We start from the raw sequence: 16453 nt of genomic DNA, 5'->3' as shown, positions 1-16453 counted from the left end.
GGAGAGGTTGGAGGGGGTGGTACGTACCCAGTCATCTGCCAGTTTCAGCCAGTGATCAAATCAGGGGCTATGAACTCCTCTCTTCAGAACACTCACCCTCCCAGTCTTTGGACAACATGCAGCATTTGGTATGTCCCCCACCGACCGAGTGCCAGCTCCCTAGCAGTCTAGCCCGGCTGTTTGACTCTGTGGGGTGCAGCTGTGATGTGTCTAAGGGTTTGAGCTGTGTGCTCCTGAGGTGCTGCGTGTGGGGCTCACGTCGCAGCACTGTCAGAGCAAATTCCTGCTGGGTATGTGAGCCAGGCAGGAGAATCCATGTCTTTGAGGAGAGCTATAGGTGGGTCATTGCCATTGATTAAAGTGTAAAGCATGCACGGCCCTCAGGGCTGTGGATTTTTCTCTCTCTGTGAGCCAGGGCAGCTTGTAAATTTTTATGAGCAATTTCTGCTTAGTAATTCCTAACAGCTCATCCTGCAGGAGGGCTGCGTTTGCCTTGTAACAGTTCCATACTGGCTGGCAGCTCTGTCTGCCACGTGGGGCACAGTCTGTCTGGGCCATGCAGCAGGCACATGTGGCGTGTGGGCGGTGGACAGAAGAGGTGGGGAATGGGTGAGACTGAGGCGGGGTTGCTGAGCCTCAGATTCAGTCCTTCTGGAGCAGGGAGTCTGCCTGGCTCAGTGGCTCGGGGCCTAGGTTCTAGTCCCGGCTCTGCCGCTGACTGTTTGGGCTTCGTTTTCCCTTTCTGTGGATGGGGGTTGTGCCTGCCCACCTCTGCTCTCAGGTCTCCCGGTGAAGAGGCCTGTGCCGAAAGGCTACACCTGAACTTGCCCAGGTTAGAGCTGAGCAGGGAGGAGTGGGGTGTGACCAGGAGGTTGGACCAGATGACACAGGGGTCCCTTCTGGCTTTGGGACCTGTGAGGGGAGAGCTCTGTGTGTGGTTGTCGGCAACCGGCGACGTGCCTGGTCTGCTCTAGTTGGTCCTCCGGAAGGCTCTCAGGGGGATCGGGGTGTAGAAAGGGATCCCCAGACGGGCGGGGGAGGTGTGGAGAGGGAGCAGATGTACTGAGGGATGAGTAACTCCCAAATCATGCTCTCCCTCGCTGGCTTGACTCCCTGGGGTGTGGCAGCCTGGGGATGGATCCCTCAGTAGATAGGGTTTCTGCTGCCACCATCATAGGGGTCAGGCCTGCTCGGATTGGGGCTAGACCAGGGTGTCGGCAGGCAGCCCATGGGCCAAATCCGGACCACGGACACTTGAACAGAGTGTAAAATCTTTTATTTGCACAGTGTCATTGTCTTTGTGAGTTTTGTGTTATTTTCTCTGGAGTCTGGACCTTGACTGCACTTTGACCTAGAAATTTGGATCTTGACAGAAATAATTGGCTGCTCCTGAGTTGGACCATGTGGGGCTTCCAGAGCCATTGGCCAACCTGCAGTGGGCTCCTGAAGTTGCTAACACTGGGGGAGCAGAGCCCTTGCTGGCAAGAGAGGGACGTTTCCTTAGTGTAGTTGTCTCTCTACTCCTCCCCTCCCCATTGCATGCTCCTGCTGTCTGCCTTTCTTTGGTCCACATCTCCCCAGTTCCTCTGGTAGGGCAGGCCTGTGGACTTGCTTGTGATGCACTGGAGTAATGAGCCCTCTTCCCCCATGCATGCGTGACTTTTTTCCCCTGCCCCTATGTGCATGCGTGTCTTTCTTCCCCCCTCCTGCGTCTGTCCTCGTCTCCACTCCCTTCATGTCGTAGACCTTGCACGGTGCCGTTTCTCTTGCTGCAGATTCATACCTCTCAGCGACAAGTCCCAGAATGCACTTCAGCCCTCCCCCCAAACTGCACAGAGCTGAGCAGGTCTGAGCTTTGGGAAGGCTGCAGGGTAGTTGTTTCCAGTAGACGACTAGTGAAAATCAGCTGGAATGAAGAGAGACTTTGATTAGCTTTCTAACTGCCAAGCAGAGAGTTGCGAGACTCTTATTCTTAACCCTGTCTTTTCCAACAGGCCTAGGAAACTCTTCAGGGCTGTGTACAGTCTGGAGGCTCCCCAGGGAGGGCTGTAAGTGGAAATGTGATATGCGTGCTAAGCCTCTTTTGTTTCAGCCTTTGCTAAAATATTAAATTGGGTTCAGATAGAGTAAACGCTTTCATATCTGGAGCTCTCACATAACCAGTATTTTAATCATAAGACACATCGCATTTCATTATTTCATGTACCAGCATCAAAACAGAGTTTGTTAAAGTAAATTTTAGTTAAGTTTCATATAAGCACAGCTCATGTATAGGTAAGTTAAAATAAATACAGTATACAGTATTGTTTAAGTTAAAGATCGAGTAAATTTTAGTTACATTTTCCGTAAGTACAGTATAGTGAAAGTAAACACAAATAAGTACAGCAAATACAGTATAAGTTTACAGTGTACAATATGGCTGTTGTTTTGTTGGTACCCTGCTTACATTTTTCTTTGTTTTTTAATATTGTTTTTCTTTAATGTTATGCGTTGCTCAGTATAGCTCTCTATTATCCAGAATACTTGAATACGTCCTGGTCCTGTGGCTGCCAGATATGAAAGCGTTTACTGTACTTAACATGATATTAACGAGGAGGAAGGAACACAAGCCAAAATAGGGAAAGAACAGATTGAAGAATACTGAGATAAGGTAGATGTGTTCAAGTTGGCAGAATCTCATGACTGTCATGTCTGGAACAGTACTTAAGAAACTTGCTGAAAAATTTTTGGAACTGTTAACACTTATCTTTGAGAACTCACGGTAGACTGGTGAGGTCCTGGAGGATCGGAGAAAAGTATTATGAAATAGGAGTAGCTAGAGTGACTGACAGCCACTGTGGGCCCTGGGAGGGGTAGGGGCACCGTGCCCTCAGAAGGGTTGTAGCCAGCATGGATAGCCAGCATGAATTTATCAGGAACAAATCATATCAAAACAACCTAATCACCTTCTTTGATGGAGTTAATGCTCTAATTAATAAGGAGAAAGCAGTTGCTGTGATATACCTTGATTTTTAACAAGGGCTTTGACACAATTCCACATGCCATTTTCATCAGCATATAAGGGAGAGGTGGTCTAGATGAAATTTCTATAAGGTGGTTGCACTACTGGTTGAAAGACTGTACTCAGAGAGCAGTTATCAGTGGTTTGCTGTCAAACGGGGAGGGTGTATTTAGTGGAGTCCTGGAGCAGTTAGCCCTGCATCTGACACTAGTCAATAATTTCATTACTGACTTGGAGAATAAGTTTACAACACTTACTGATGAAATCAAGCTTGGAGGGGTTGTGAGCACTTTGGGGGCGGAATTCAAAAGAACTTTGGCAAACTGGAGAATTGGTCTGGATTCCACAAGAAGAAATTCAGTAAAGATGAGGGCAAAGTACTTCACTTAGTAAGGAAAGACCAAAGGCACCTGTAAAATATGGGCTGACCAGCAGAACTTCTGGAAAGGATCTGGGGGTTATAGAGGATTGCAAATTAAATCTGCTTTGCCATTGGGAAGCAGCTGTGAAAAAGGCTAGTACCTTTCTGGGGTGTGTTAACAGGAATGTCGAATGTAAGATACAAGGGCTGCCCAATTGTCCCACTGTTGTCAGTGCTGGTGAGGCTCAGCTGGGACACTGTGCCCAGTTCTGGGTGTCGCACTTTAGGGAAGATGGGGACAAACTTTTGAGAGTCCCGAGGAGAGCGACCAAAAGGCTAGTAAGGTTAGAAACCACGGCCTGTGAGGAAAGGGTTTAAAAGCGGGAGACGTTTGTATTGAGAAAAGCCTGAGGCGGGACCTGAGAAGTCTTCAGGTTCGTTAAGGACTGCTACAGGGAGGCCAGGGCTCCGGTGTTCTCCACACCCACTGAAGGTAGGACAAGAAGTAACGGGTTTAACCTGCAGCCAGGGGCTACGTCTACACGTGCACCCAACTTCGAAATAGCTTATTTCGATGTTGCGACATCGAAATAGGCTATTTCGATGAATAACGTCTACACGTCCTCCAGGGCTGGCAACGTCGATGTTCAACTTCGACGTTGCTCAGCCCAACATCGAAATAGGCACAGCGAGGGAACGTCTACACGGCAAAGTAGCACACATCGAAATAAGGGAGCCAGGCACAGCTGCAGACAGGGTCACGGGGCGGACTCAACAGCAAGTCGCTCCCTTAAAGGGCCCCTCCCAGACACACTTTCATTAAACAGTGCAAGATACACAGAGCCAACAACTAGTTGCAGACCCTGTATATGCAGCACGGACCCCCAGCTGCAGCAGCAGCAGCCAGAAGCCCTGGGCTAAGGGCTGCTGCCCACGGTGACCACAGAGCCCCGCAAGGGCTGGAGAGAGAGTATCTCTCAACCCCCCAGCTGATGGCCGCCATGGAGGACCCCGCTATTTCGATGTTGCGGGACGCGGATCGTCTACACGTCCCTACTTCGATGTTGAACGTCAAAGTAGGGCGCTATTCCCATCCGCTCATGGGGTTAGCGACTTCGACGTCTCGCCGCCTAACGTCGATTTCAACTTCGAAATAGCGCCCAACACGTGTAGACGTGACGGGCGCTATTTCGAAGTTACTGCCGCTACTTCGAAGTAGCGTGCACGTGTAGACGCAGCCAGGGAGATGCAAGTTAGCTCTTGGGAAGAGCACTGTAACTGTATGGAGCCCTGAGCTCCAGCACAGACTAAGGAGGGTTGCGGAATCCCCCTCACAGGCAGTTTAGCCAAACACCAGTTGAGGAAAGGCTACAGTTACTTGGCCCTGCCGTGGCACAGGGGCAGTTCCCTGGGCAGAGCTTTCCGGGATCCCTGGTGATGGGAAGCACAGTGCACACGCGAGATCAGTGGCTGGAGTCAGCCCTTCTGTTACAGCAGGGGCAAGAGCAGGGCAGTTCCCCTGCTCTATGGGAGACTCCTGCTGGCTTCTCTGTAACCTTCACCATTGTGCTACCAGCGGAGAACTCTGAGGGCCCCATCCAGGCTCTTCCCTCCTCTTGAGCAAGTGTCTGAAGTGCAGCAGAGTCACCGCGGTCCCTGAGCAATGAGAGGCGTGTGGAAGAGAGACGGTCTTGGAGGTGCAGGCTCGTGTGCGGATTTACCCTGCTTCTCTGCTGCTGCCCCTTGAAGCCAGCGGGTTCCTGACTGCACAGGCCTGCTGGCAAAGGGGGAAGAGGCCAGGGAGGGCCGTATTGGTGGTTTCAAAGAGGCTGGGCAGGGCTCTATGGTTTGATAGGGACAGAGGATCCCAGACTGTCTCCCCAGCTTGCTTCCGTTCCTTGGGCTCTGTGCAGCCAGGAGGTGGTCTGAGCAGACGAACGCGTGACAGTTCTCCGCTGCTGACCGGCTCATCCAGACGGGGTCGGTGGCACATACTGTGTTTTCTAAACAGCTGGGAGACCAAAGGGTCCCTGCCCTCTGGATTCCCCACCCGGCAAATTAGGTTACTGCCTCTGGAATGCAGCCTGCCCCCTGGCACTCCTACTCCCTCACCTAGGGGGAGGACCCTGCAAATCATCTTCCAGCACCTCGAGGCAACTCTGCACTTCCCCTTCGACAGCCACGGGGAGGAGCCAGAGAGAGAGCGCCTGTGGCTAGCGGCCGTGTCCGCACTCTGGTGTGACTTGAAGCCTGTCACGTGTGCCCTGGGGGCTTTGGGCAGACAGCTGCTGTGTCCTCAGCAGTGTTGGTCTGTTAGTGCCTAAACTGGGAACTCTGGAGCGTCTTTGGCTGGGCACAGACTTTTTCACATGAGCTATCCCAGGCTGTTGGGATAATAATACACATCTGAGATCGGTGTTTTTAAAAGTGTAACAACAACTCTGACCCATTACGTTATTTTTCTGGCAACTGACAAATCCATAAACCAAGTGACCAGGTCAGTGAAATATCAGCAGGCAGTACCCCCCCTGCAAATACCTGAGAAGCTTTACCCACATGAATTTCCACCTGATGTTCAACTGGGTGACTCCTGTGAGTAAAGTTAAGCTCACACCTTCAGCAAGAGAAGGCGACCCCGCTCCAGCTGGTGTTCCTGGGGAGCCCTACGGCAGTGCAAGCAGGGTGGTGCCCAGTGGCTCTTCAGCTCTCCAATTAGCAAGCTGCTCTCATCACCACCTCGAGACAGGAAAACGGAGGTGGTTTCAAGAGAGCGCACCCCTTCCAACAGCCCTAACTCGACGCCTTTCAGCTCAAAGAGAGCTCCGAGAACATTGCCACAACACGCCGCACCGTGGGAGTTCCGCAGTCACCTGCAGCTGGGGGAGAAGCGCAGAGCCCTGCAGGCCCGCAGTCAGGTCTGGGCTGGTTGAGTGCCTTTTGGTTCACCTCTCGCTGGGTGGAGTGTCTCTGTAGTGGTGAGGCATGTTTGGGTGTGGGTGTGCGCACACGCTAATGGTCTGGGGAAGTTGTAACGTGTAAGAAAACTGCTCTGGGCTTTTACAGGGGGAGCAGAGCAATCTTCCTATCTTGGCACGCACATCAGCATGTGGCCATTGCTGAGCTCATTCTATGGCTCCTGCACTATCCTGCCATCTCGGGTGTAGCACATGGGGCTTGCTCTTGCATCTGTGCATCAGAAGGCAGAAAAAGACTGAGCCTCCTTGGCAGGGGTTTTCCAAGGTGACGACTGGCCTCCATTGAGGGTACTGATTACACAGGGTGTTTTGACCACGGAGGAAATGGCTGGGACCTGTGCACGCAGCATGGCGGGTCTCAGGCTGTGGTTTTCAGACTGTCCTTGGCGGGGAATGCTTGCTGGCCATAACATCTGACTGTCTGTATCCCAGGGCATGAACTCTGGGATGGAAAGCAAAATCCTGTATGCGAGTGGAAAAAACACCACAGCAAAAGGAAAAGTCTGGGGAAAACAAGGCACAGCCCGTTCTTCCAAGCTGAGTTCCCAGCCCCTTTTACTGCAGTTCCTCTACATGATTCTTGATTACTCTCTGTGCCACTGACATTCCTCAAACACTCTAATGGTATCATAGAGATGGCTTCCAGCCTGTACCCTGGTAAAGGGACATCACCTTTTCACACTGGTGGGTAGTATAAGCTTCTTCCTCCTCTACCGCCTCCTTCCCTCCAGCTGCTGTGGCCCATTACGAGACCTCTGCAACCACATTTTCCTAATATTTTCCATGTGAGAGACTGTTGGTGTTGTCATGAGGGTGTCATGTCACCCGACTCCTCGCTGTCGCAGTGGACAAGGGGCGGGAGAACTCAGTAAAGTTTTGTGCTCCAGATTGTTTAAAGCCCCCCTTTCCCATGCTTTCCTCCTACCCCCTCCCCATCCCAGCCATCCTGCTCATCGGACATTTCTTTGGTCCTTAGAGAGGCTTAGTCATACCAGCCACTGTAATCTCTGCCCTCTGCCTCAGCTGGTTCTTGGAAGACTCTTTTCTAAGCCTGTTGCTCTGCTGGTCCAAATTCCCCAGAAGCAGCTCCAGTGGGCAGCACTTGACAGAGACATAGGCAGCTACGGGAGACCTAGGTTCCACTCCTGCTGTGCTACAGACTTCATGTGGGCCTTGGGTGAGTCACTTAGCTTCCCTGGGCCTCAGTTTCCCTATCTTACCAACATGTCAAATATTGAGATGCTTAGAGGCTCGTGGAGTGGAGGCCAGATAAGTATACCTAAGAGAGAGAATCCTTTCCCACTGTATCTTATTCATCCACAGGAAACCAATCCTTCCACCTCTGGTCTGTCAGAGGTGTCGGAGGAGAGGGGCACCCTGATGTCCTAGCCGAATTTCAGCTCGTCTTATATTCTGCATCCCTCCAATTCCTATTGGACGCAGTATTCCTCACTTCCTAACCCAGGATTCTCAAACCTCATTGCACCATGAGCCCATTCGGACAACAAAAATTACCACATCACCCCCAGAGAGGGGGCTGATGCCTAAGCACTGCTGCCTGGTTGGTGGGCAATTCTAAAATCCAGGATGGAGCGGGGGCCTGTAACCTGAGCCTCACTGCCCAGGGCTGAAGTCCTCAGGCTTTGGCTTTGGTTCCCAGCAAGTCTAAGCCAGCCCTGCTGACCCCATTAAAATGGGGTCGTGATTCACTTCGGGGTCCTGAGCAATAGTTTGAGAACTGCTGTCCTAACCTAAAACTACTACAGTAAACCCCTGATTCTGCAGACCCCGATTTAGCAGACATCAGGAACAATGGATGTCCGCCGGGCGCCCCTCCCCGCCCCATAGAAAGTAGATGTCGGCAATGCATTTTCTCCAGACCTGTCATGATTTTATTGGCCTCTTCCTATCCTTCCCCCTGCCCCTCGTAGTCTCTTCTTTTCTAAGATGAAAGGTCACAGTCTTCCAAATCTCTCTTCATATAGCTTCCGTTCCAAACCCCTAATAATTTCGCTGCTCTTTCTGACCCTTTTCCAATGCCAATATATCCATTTTTGAGATGAGGCGACCACATCTGTACATCGTATTCAAGATGTAGTTGTACCATGGATTTGTACAGGAGCAAAAAGATCTCTTTCCTATTCTCTGGGTGTTTTCAGACTGCCTGCAAGATCTCTCTCTCTCTCAAGTGGTTATGGCTAAGTTAGTCCCCCTCATTTTGTATGTATAGTTGAGATTATTTTTTTCCAATGTGCATTACTTTGCATTTATCAATGTTAAAAACCTTGCCTGGCTGGTAAACACCTCACAGCCCAGGGCAGGGCAAGCCGCAGTGGTGTTTGTACTTTCCGCAGATTGGCCACGTTCATTGGGTGCCTGGAGATCAGGGGCCTGAGGATCCGAGCCTAATGAGCCGTGGGGAAGCGATACTGGGGCTTGGCTGTGTGGTCACCCTGTGGGGCACTGGCCTCTCAGTTCATTCTGCTAGGTAGCTGTTTCCTGCCTGTTAACCCCACGGTGTCCAGGTTGGGATTTCAGTGGTTGTGTCAGAATGCCAAGTGGGCTAGTGCTTGGTGTCACTGGCCAGGGCTGTCAAACACCAGCCCACTGAGGGAGGCCTTTTTTAATCCTTGCTGTTAGCTGACCTGTGCTGTAGTAGCACATACCATCCCCAGTCTTGGACTCTGCCTTTGCAATTACCCATATCAGCTTCTTGCCCTGGATCCAGCACCACCGGAAAAAAGCCACTGGTGCCAAGGCCCAGCAGTCCAGCCCTAGCAGGGGGAAGACCTGGGAGGAGCCATCTGCGTTCAGGGGCAGTGGGGTGGGGGTGGGGCTGGGAGGGCTCTCACAGGAAGGGTTGTCTGTTATCTGGCATGTTGGGGGAAGCCAGTTCACCAAATATTCTGGTTAACCAAGAGTTACACTTTACCAGTGGAGTATCAATGTTCAAAGAATTAGAATGCACTGTAATGAATAAGGTATAACGTGCAGGTGCTCACTCACCCAGTACCTGTACCACACTGCAGAGGGGTTGGTTTCTTGAAGCACCTGGATGTATACAGGTAAAAGTTTATCTTACAACATTATGTTATCACTCTGGGCAGCGTGCGGCGTACACCCAGATCATTAGAAATACATTTAACACTAAAACTAGACAGAACAGAACAGAATCTTCCTTTGAGGATTCAGAAGGTACTTCAGGGTCTTCAGTGCCTCTAGGTCGTCATTATCAACATCCGTTGTTGTTGACGTAGAACGTGTAGGAGGCTGAATCCATAAAGACCCCTTAACGTACCCTGGAAGCTGCTTTTCTGAATGAATCCCTGAGTGATGCTTGCTTTCTTGTCTTCTGCCTCTCTTACACAAAAGCAGAGTGCTGAATGTGCTGCCCCTTAACAGACTGGGCAGTTTAGTGGTCTCGGTTACTCGATTGAAGATTTGGGTTGGAGACAGCAGGCACGCCAGCTAATTGACCTCTCTGGTTGATTGAGCGCCAGGTAACGGAGCTTTTAGTGTAGCTGGAAGCCACCAGCTGGAGGGGGCTTGTGTTCCCTCTTTACTCAACGAAGCAGCGTCTCAGCAGATACCCAGCTGTTTTATCCCCATGCCTGTGCAGGTACGTTCACTCTATGATGCCTAAGGAAACATGCGGTGTTGGTATATCTCGAGAGGATGCATGTTACCCCCTTTGCCCTTCATGTACGAACCTCCCCACTTTCGAAATTTTCTACATACAGCCCTTTGGTTAAGGAGAAGTGCCTGCCCGGCCCCCAACTGATTAGCTCCCAGGCAGGGGCAGGGAGAATGCTGCATTCCTCCCAAATAATTCCTCTTCCTGGCCAGAGGATTTTCTATTAATAGCCAATTGCAGATGAAAAGGATGTGAGGAGAGCGAGGAAGGAAGGGGGGCTGTTGGAATCCTATTATGGATGCGGCACAGCTTATTCTGCACAAGACCACTTGGCTGCCAGCAAGAAGGTATTGGCCTGCGTTGCCAAGGTAACCGGGGCTTTCAGACCATTAGGAGACATTTGATTGGCTCTGCAGCCATTCTTTTTATGAATCAAAGCCCCGCCCCTTTGTCTTGCCAGCATGATGTCAAGAAATACACCAATCCCAGCTCTTGTTGCCAAAGGGTGATACCTTATGCCACTGGGGTGAGGCTCGGCATGACTCTGGCATCTTCCAGCCTGAGGATCTCCAAACCTTTTCATATGCACGTTAATGGCTGACGCCCCAGCGAGCTGGGTCTCGTTCACTCTCGCTAGCCTGTGCAAACTTCCAAGAAGAAAGTACATTATTCAGTCATTGTCCAGCAGCTTTCAAAAGTCCCAAGGTTCAAGTGAAAGCAAAACTGATGGGAAATTAAATTGATGTGAATGTGTTCAGAAGGACAGATCTTGAGACAATAACTTTAAAGTTTCCTTGGGGTTCCCAGAACCTAGATTTTTTTTTTTTTTTTTGAAAAGCACCAACCTGTGTGTGTTCTGCCACCCATGGTCCTGCTCCACAAGGTTTGTGCGCCATTAAGGAATTGGACTAGGCAGGGAGGATAGTTTTGTGATTTCAGGGCAGGGCTGCTGAGTCCATTTCTGGCTTTGTCACTGATCTTCTGTACAAGCCCCAGCAAGGTATTCCACTGCTCTGCGCCTCGGTTTCACTTTCCGTAAAATCTGTAGTGCACCTCTGTGCTCTGGGAAGAGCTGAGCAGACACCTGTTTGAAGGTGGAGTCCAGGAGACGGCTGCCATCCACTCCAGTTATGATGTCACAACTTTGATTGTCACCCAAGACCTTTTGGATACCAACAGGCTGGGCTTATACACCCCCTCTGGGACATGGGAGATGTCTGGTAGCCACATAGCTGTCCATGTGTGTCACACATCTAGACTGGATTGGAGTGCTTTCTCTCATTGGTAAATGCCCTCAGCCATACAGGTCTCTCAGGCTGGGGACCTTTTCTGAATGCTCTGCTGCTTCTCATTTGAGTACAGCTTCCTCACATCTGCAAGAGATTGACTGCCTTGCTAATGCTCTTGGAAGGTCTGTTTTGTAAAGACACTGTCCTTCGTGACCCATCAGCAATCACTGTCATTTATAAGAGGTGGCTGGCCGGCTGGTCTGCTGCGCTCGGTGCCCGGACTGCCTCGCAGCTCTGATGGGAGCACTCAGGCATTGTGCTCATGGTTACCATGATGACATCAGAATTCCTCGGGCTCTGTGTGTGTGTGTGTGTATCTGTGTAGCTGCCTGGAATCGTTGCTCTTGCTTACTCCAGCCTTAGATGCGTGGGTCTCTACAGCAACTGCACGAGCCAAACTGGTATGCAGTTGCTACGAACCAAGGCCATGTCTGCACTGCAGTCAGAGAGGTGACTATCCCTTGTGTAACCCTATCTGAGCTAGCTCTGGCTTAGCCAGCTGGGACACCACGAGCTCTGACACATGGGCTTCAGTGCAGGCTCGCAGCCCCAGAACCTACCCAGGACTCTGGGTGGGGTTGTATTGCACGTGCTGCAGTGCCACTTCTGATTGTGGTGTAGATGTCGTGGCTTTAGTTTGAGTAGCGCATGGGGAGGAGTGTGCGTGCCCCCGGAAGAAGGTGATTTAGGCTGAAGTCATTGTAGGCTCAGTCACACTCTATAGTTGGGACCTCATGTGAACACTTGGAACTGTGTCACTCTGACTAGGGTTTTACCTCCTGTGAGCCAAGTCACGCTAAGAAAACCCCTTTTTCGTTCTGTGGGCGCCAGGGCCTGGAAGAGGGAGGCTGTCTCCAGGCTGACTGTTCCGATGCACGGGAATTGAGGTTTGAGCTGTACCCAGGCAAAAAGCACACCCTGTTAGGGGGGTTCAGCCTTGCTTTGTGTCTGCCTCGTCTGGACCAAACCTGTGGCAAGGCTATGGGCATACAAAGGGTTTCCAAACTGGGCTTAAACAAGCTTTGGGTCAGAGGGTCAGGTACGTGGGGCTTTCCTGCTGTCCCATTGACACCACAAACGTGACTGTAGCTTGGCCACTCTTTGACGTGGGTGTGTTTGGTGGTTTTCCCCCACTTTCCTGGTGTTGCTGAAGCCCACCAGACTCTCCCGTCATAGAAACGTGCTCTGGCCTTCAGAGACATGGATCTTTATGAATACGTACGTTGTGGGTGTTGTCTTGCCTGTTACACCAAGGAAGAACCCATACGTCACATGGTCTGGCTATAGTCATCTTTGAGTGTGAGCAGGTGATATTGACACTGTAGATAGCCCAAGCTTACCCCCTCCTGGCATTCTGCCTTGTGGATAACTCCAGTAACCAAACTGAAGCCTCAGTCTAAGCTGTCTCCCTTGTTTCCCAGCGCTGACCAACCGCACCTCCTCTGTACCAGCCCATGTCTTCTGCTGTAGAGAGCCACTTTCAGCCGGCTGATGTCCTGGGGTGGAGCTGAGAAGAGCCACCTGCCAGCATGAGTCAGTGGACGTTGCTCTCTTTTTGCAGGATCATAGCCCCTCCCTGAGTTTGGGATGACCTTGTTGAAGAGTTCTGGATCCTGGGCCAGGGGGCTTAGGCCCAGCCACTTGTCACCCTGTGGCTGTTGCTGTAGCATAGATAAGAGATATTGGTTGGCACTGAAAAACCAATCCCCTATAGCTGGAAGGAGAGAGCATTCAGGTTGGACCTCCCAGGTCAGGCACCCTCAGGATCCGATCGGTCCCAAATGAGGGTATTTGCTGGACCGCGGAGGTCCCCTGCCCCTGGGCTCTCAGCTCACTGCCTCTCCCTGCTGCTGGCTCTGCTTCCAGGCCAGGCTTGTGGGACACTGGTCCCCCCACTGCTGGCCCCAGAAAGGAGCTGGCTCTGAATGGCCCCCAGGCCGCCCACTGCCAGCAGTACCTCTTCCTCTGCCAGATGCCCATTCCGGTCCCAGCTAACGCCAGCTCTTTTGCTCTGGCTGGGCTGCCAGACACCAGCCCCCTTGCAACTGGGTTCTCGGCCCTGGGTTTTTCCATTCCAGGAACAACATCCGTGCTCCTGCCGGACCAGAGAGCCCTGGTTTCGGGGCGGGGGAGTACAGCCTGTATCATTAATCATTCCGGTACAGGACTGGCCCTTTCTGCCCTGACTGCTCTTGGATAGGAGGTGGGGAGGGAAGGAGATGGGGTTTACTCTCATGCTTCCTGCAAGCTCATCTTCCGTCTCTGCTGCCTGCGCTCTGCCCTGGGGGGAATACAGAGGCGCACCGACGAAGACTGCAGGGTGGATGTCTGACAGCGCTAAACATATACTTGGCTTAGCAGCACTGCCTTGGGACCTTGAGGGGGTGGTGAAAACAGCAGCGGGAGGAACTCTTAGCTTGGTTCAGAGGGCTGTAATTCGGGTGTAAGGGGGTGAAAGTGAGTGAAGGCTAAGCCCTCCAAATAGTCAAAAATCTGCCCCCTTCACCTCCCCACTCGGCAAGGAAGGGCCCTGCTGGAGAGCGATGGGCAGCCTGCCAAGCAAACCTGGAGCACCAGAAACTGGCAGGTTTGAAGCTGGACCCTGGGGATCAGGCTGTCAGGAGCAGCCCTGCCGCGTGACCAGGGAAGGCTTGTGAACATGACGGGTCTCTTCCATTGCTGGCGTTTGAGTTCTGTCTCCAGTTTCTTAGGTTGTCACTAGCCTCATGCTGGGATTCTGGCCGTATTGAAGATGGTAATTATTGTTCTTTCCACCCCAGATGTTTTTCCTTGACGATAACAGCCTCTGCACTTCCCTCAGCATAATAACGAGGTAAATGCCGCTCTTCAAAGGGAGTTGGGCCTGCTGATGAGTCATTCTCAAGTGATGCTGAAAAGGGAGCCGGTGTGCTATTTCTGCTTGGCAGCGTTGGTTCTCCTCTTGCTGCATTTACACCTGTGTAAACCCATTGACGTAAATGGGGTCACTCCCGATTTAAGTGCCGTGGGTGAGATCAGAATCTCTGTGGCGGCATGCAGGTGCATGCGGTAGGGCACCCTGGGTCAGGAATAGAAAGGGTTAAGCCCCCAAGAATGGCTTGGAGCTATGCCAGGGATCTCCGGACTCATGCAAGACATCAGAGCAGGCCATACCCTGGTTGCAAGCTGCTGAGATTTCAGGTGGGGCACTGCAGTAAGGTGGAGGTCAGTGCTAACGCAGCAGTGTACTGGGAGGCTCAGGGTTGTCATTTGGGGATGGTCCCTTTTCACCTCTAGGTGACTGTTCAGGTTCAGCCCCGATCGGTAGTGAACAGAAGATAGATTTCAAATCGGCTCAGCAGCTGGGCTTGCGGGTGCTGTGGAATCTGTTTTTGTGTTAGAGTTGTAACCCACATGACTGGGGGGTGGGGAAATGAATGGAAAGTAAGGCAGTGTGGTGGCATCGTCCTGAGACTGCAGCCAATTCGAAAGCATAGCTCTGAGAGGTGTGAACTGCCCTGTTCGTTTCTGTGCGGTGTTAACTCTGAAGCCTAACAATGACAGCCTGTCAGCACTGTTGTTGACTGACAGATGCAGAACCATCCAGATAAGATGCTTATTCCACACACGCAGCCCCCTCTCATGGCTTCCTGGGTGTAGTCTATCCAGGTCCAAAAGGCACCAGTGTCTCCATAGGGATGTTTAGCTACATTATAGATGCTGCCCAGCAGAAACCTCCCTGGACTGGAGTGACAGGAGGGCTATATGGTGCCTTGCTCAAACTGTGGTAGAAGTTCTGTGGCAGAAAACTTCATCTTCAGAACTGTCTCTTGATAGCAAATTGGAATTGCAGCTCTACTAGTATCTGCTTTTCACAGATTTTGTTCTGTGAAGACATGATTTTTTGTTTTTTGAAAACAGATATTTTGGGTTTGGAAAGAAGTCTTTGGAATTTGAATTTGCTGAAAAATCAGTTTTCTTTGGAGAATTCAGACCAAAAATATCTTTTTTCCCCCCTTTTCTTTGAAAGTTTCCGGATTTTTCAACCAGTTATTCAGCCAGCTCTAGCTAGTAGCCTGAGACTGGACTAACAGAGGTGCTGGGGATTTAGATTGTACCTGGACAGAATCGGGCACGTGCAGGTACTGCAAGTCAGACCTCAAGTTGACTGGGACAGCTGTGGGGGGATGTTTACATGCTGGTCCAGGCTCCCCTTAGAGTCCCTGGGACCTGCTTTCTCTAGCTCTGAAGTCCATTCACAGGCTAAATACTTTGAACTTAAAACTGGAAAGTGCTGAGCCCCTGTTTCAAAAAGGCCCATCCCAAAGTACTTGGGATTGTATTAGTTGCTCAAAAGAGGGATCACATATATATTTAAAAACACCAACCAAATGGAAAAATGCCCACTTTGTCCTTGTGAAGTTTGGGAGTGCACTCTGGATGAATGAGAGGACCGACCCCTCTATTTTATCCTTCCATGGCCAGAGCAGCCAGGGAGAGCCAGCAGGTTTCATAGCTAGGCTTGAATTGCCATGAACAGCACAGCAATCTGCTCCATCCTTCCCAGCCAGCTGATCAGTCCTGAGAGGGCTGAAATGCAGCGCAGATTGCTTCCACCCTCCAAAAGAAGGAAGAGAAACTAAATCGTTTTGCAAACCTAACTCAGCCTCCTCCTATTTAATTTATTGCTCTGTTGCTTTTTTCGTGGTTGTTACTACAATCTGTCCTCCCCTCTCCTAACTTCCCCCGCCTTGAGGAGCCTGCAGTAAGGTAGAGGGATCTCTCCAAGCCGTGATCCTTTAGCAACTGAAAAATAAGGTGGAGAGCTGTAACTTTTGCAACAGGTCTCCTCCGTAAAATAGGTGCATGCGTTTTGTGGGAGGATTTCCATGAACCAGTGCTTACTTTGTGCCAGGCTGAGCTCCAGCACGTCTGGACTTGCTGCAGCAGTTACGAATGTAAAAAAAAAAAAAATAGTGATTGCTTGGGCATTTTTATTACAAATTTCATTACAAATACAATTTGCTTTACAGAGTAAGCATGGCTGTGGAGTAGGTTTTGCTACTGCTCTAGGCACTGCCAGTTAAACCATAACAGGGGCCTTGGAAGAAGAGGGAGGGCGGGGCACTTGTCAAGCAATAAAGGAAGCAGAAAGTATGAATGCTGCACAGTGCAGAGAAGGAAAACAAGCTGGGAGTGAGAGGGACACTGGTG

The 16453-nt window shown here is 51.0% G+C and overlaps 1 protein-coding gene across 9 annotated transcripts in view; it reads left to right on the top strand.

The window, feature by feature from the left end:
- Positions 1-16453, top strand: part of EPB41L1 (erythrocyte membrane protein band 4.1 like 1) — a 144324-nt gene that overhangs the window by 14346 nt on the left and 113525 nt on the right. The window lies entirely within an intron of this gene.

The sequence above is a fragment of the Carettochelys insculpta genome, chromosome 17 (assembly GCF_033958435.1).
Source record: "Carettochelys insculpta isolate YL-2023 chromosome 17, ASM3395843v1, whole genome shotgun sequence".
In the NCBI taxonomy this organism is placed as follows: Eukaryota; Metazoa; Chordata; order Testudines; family Carettochelyidae; genus Carettochelys; species Carettochelys insculpta.
The sequence above is the reverse complement of the archived record's forward strand: the minus strand, read 5'-3'. Positions and strand labels throughout refer to the sequence as shown.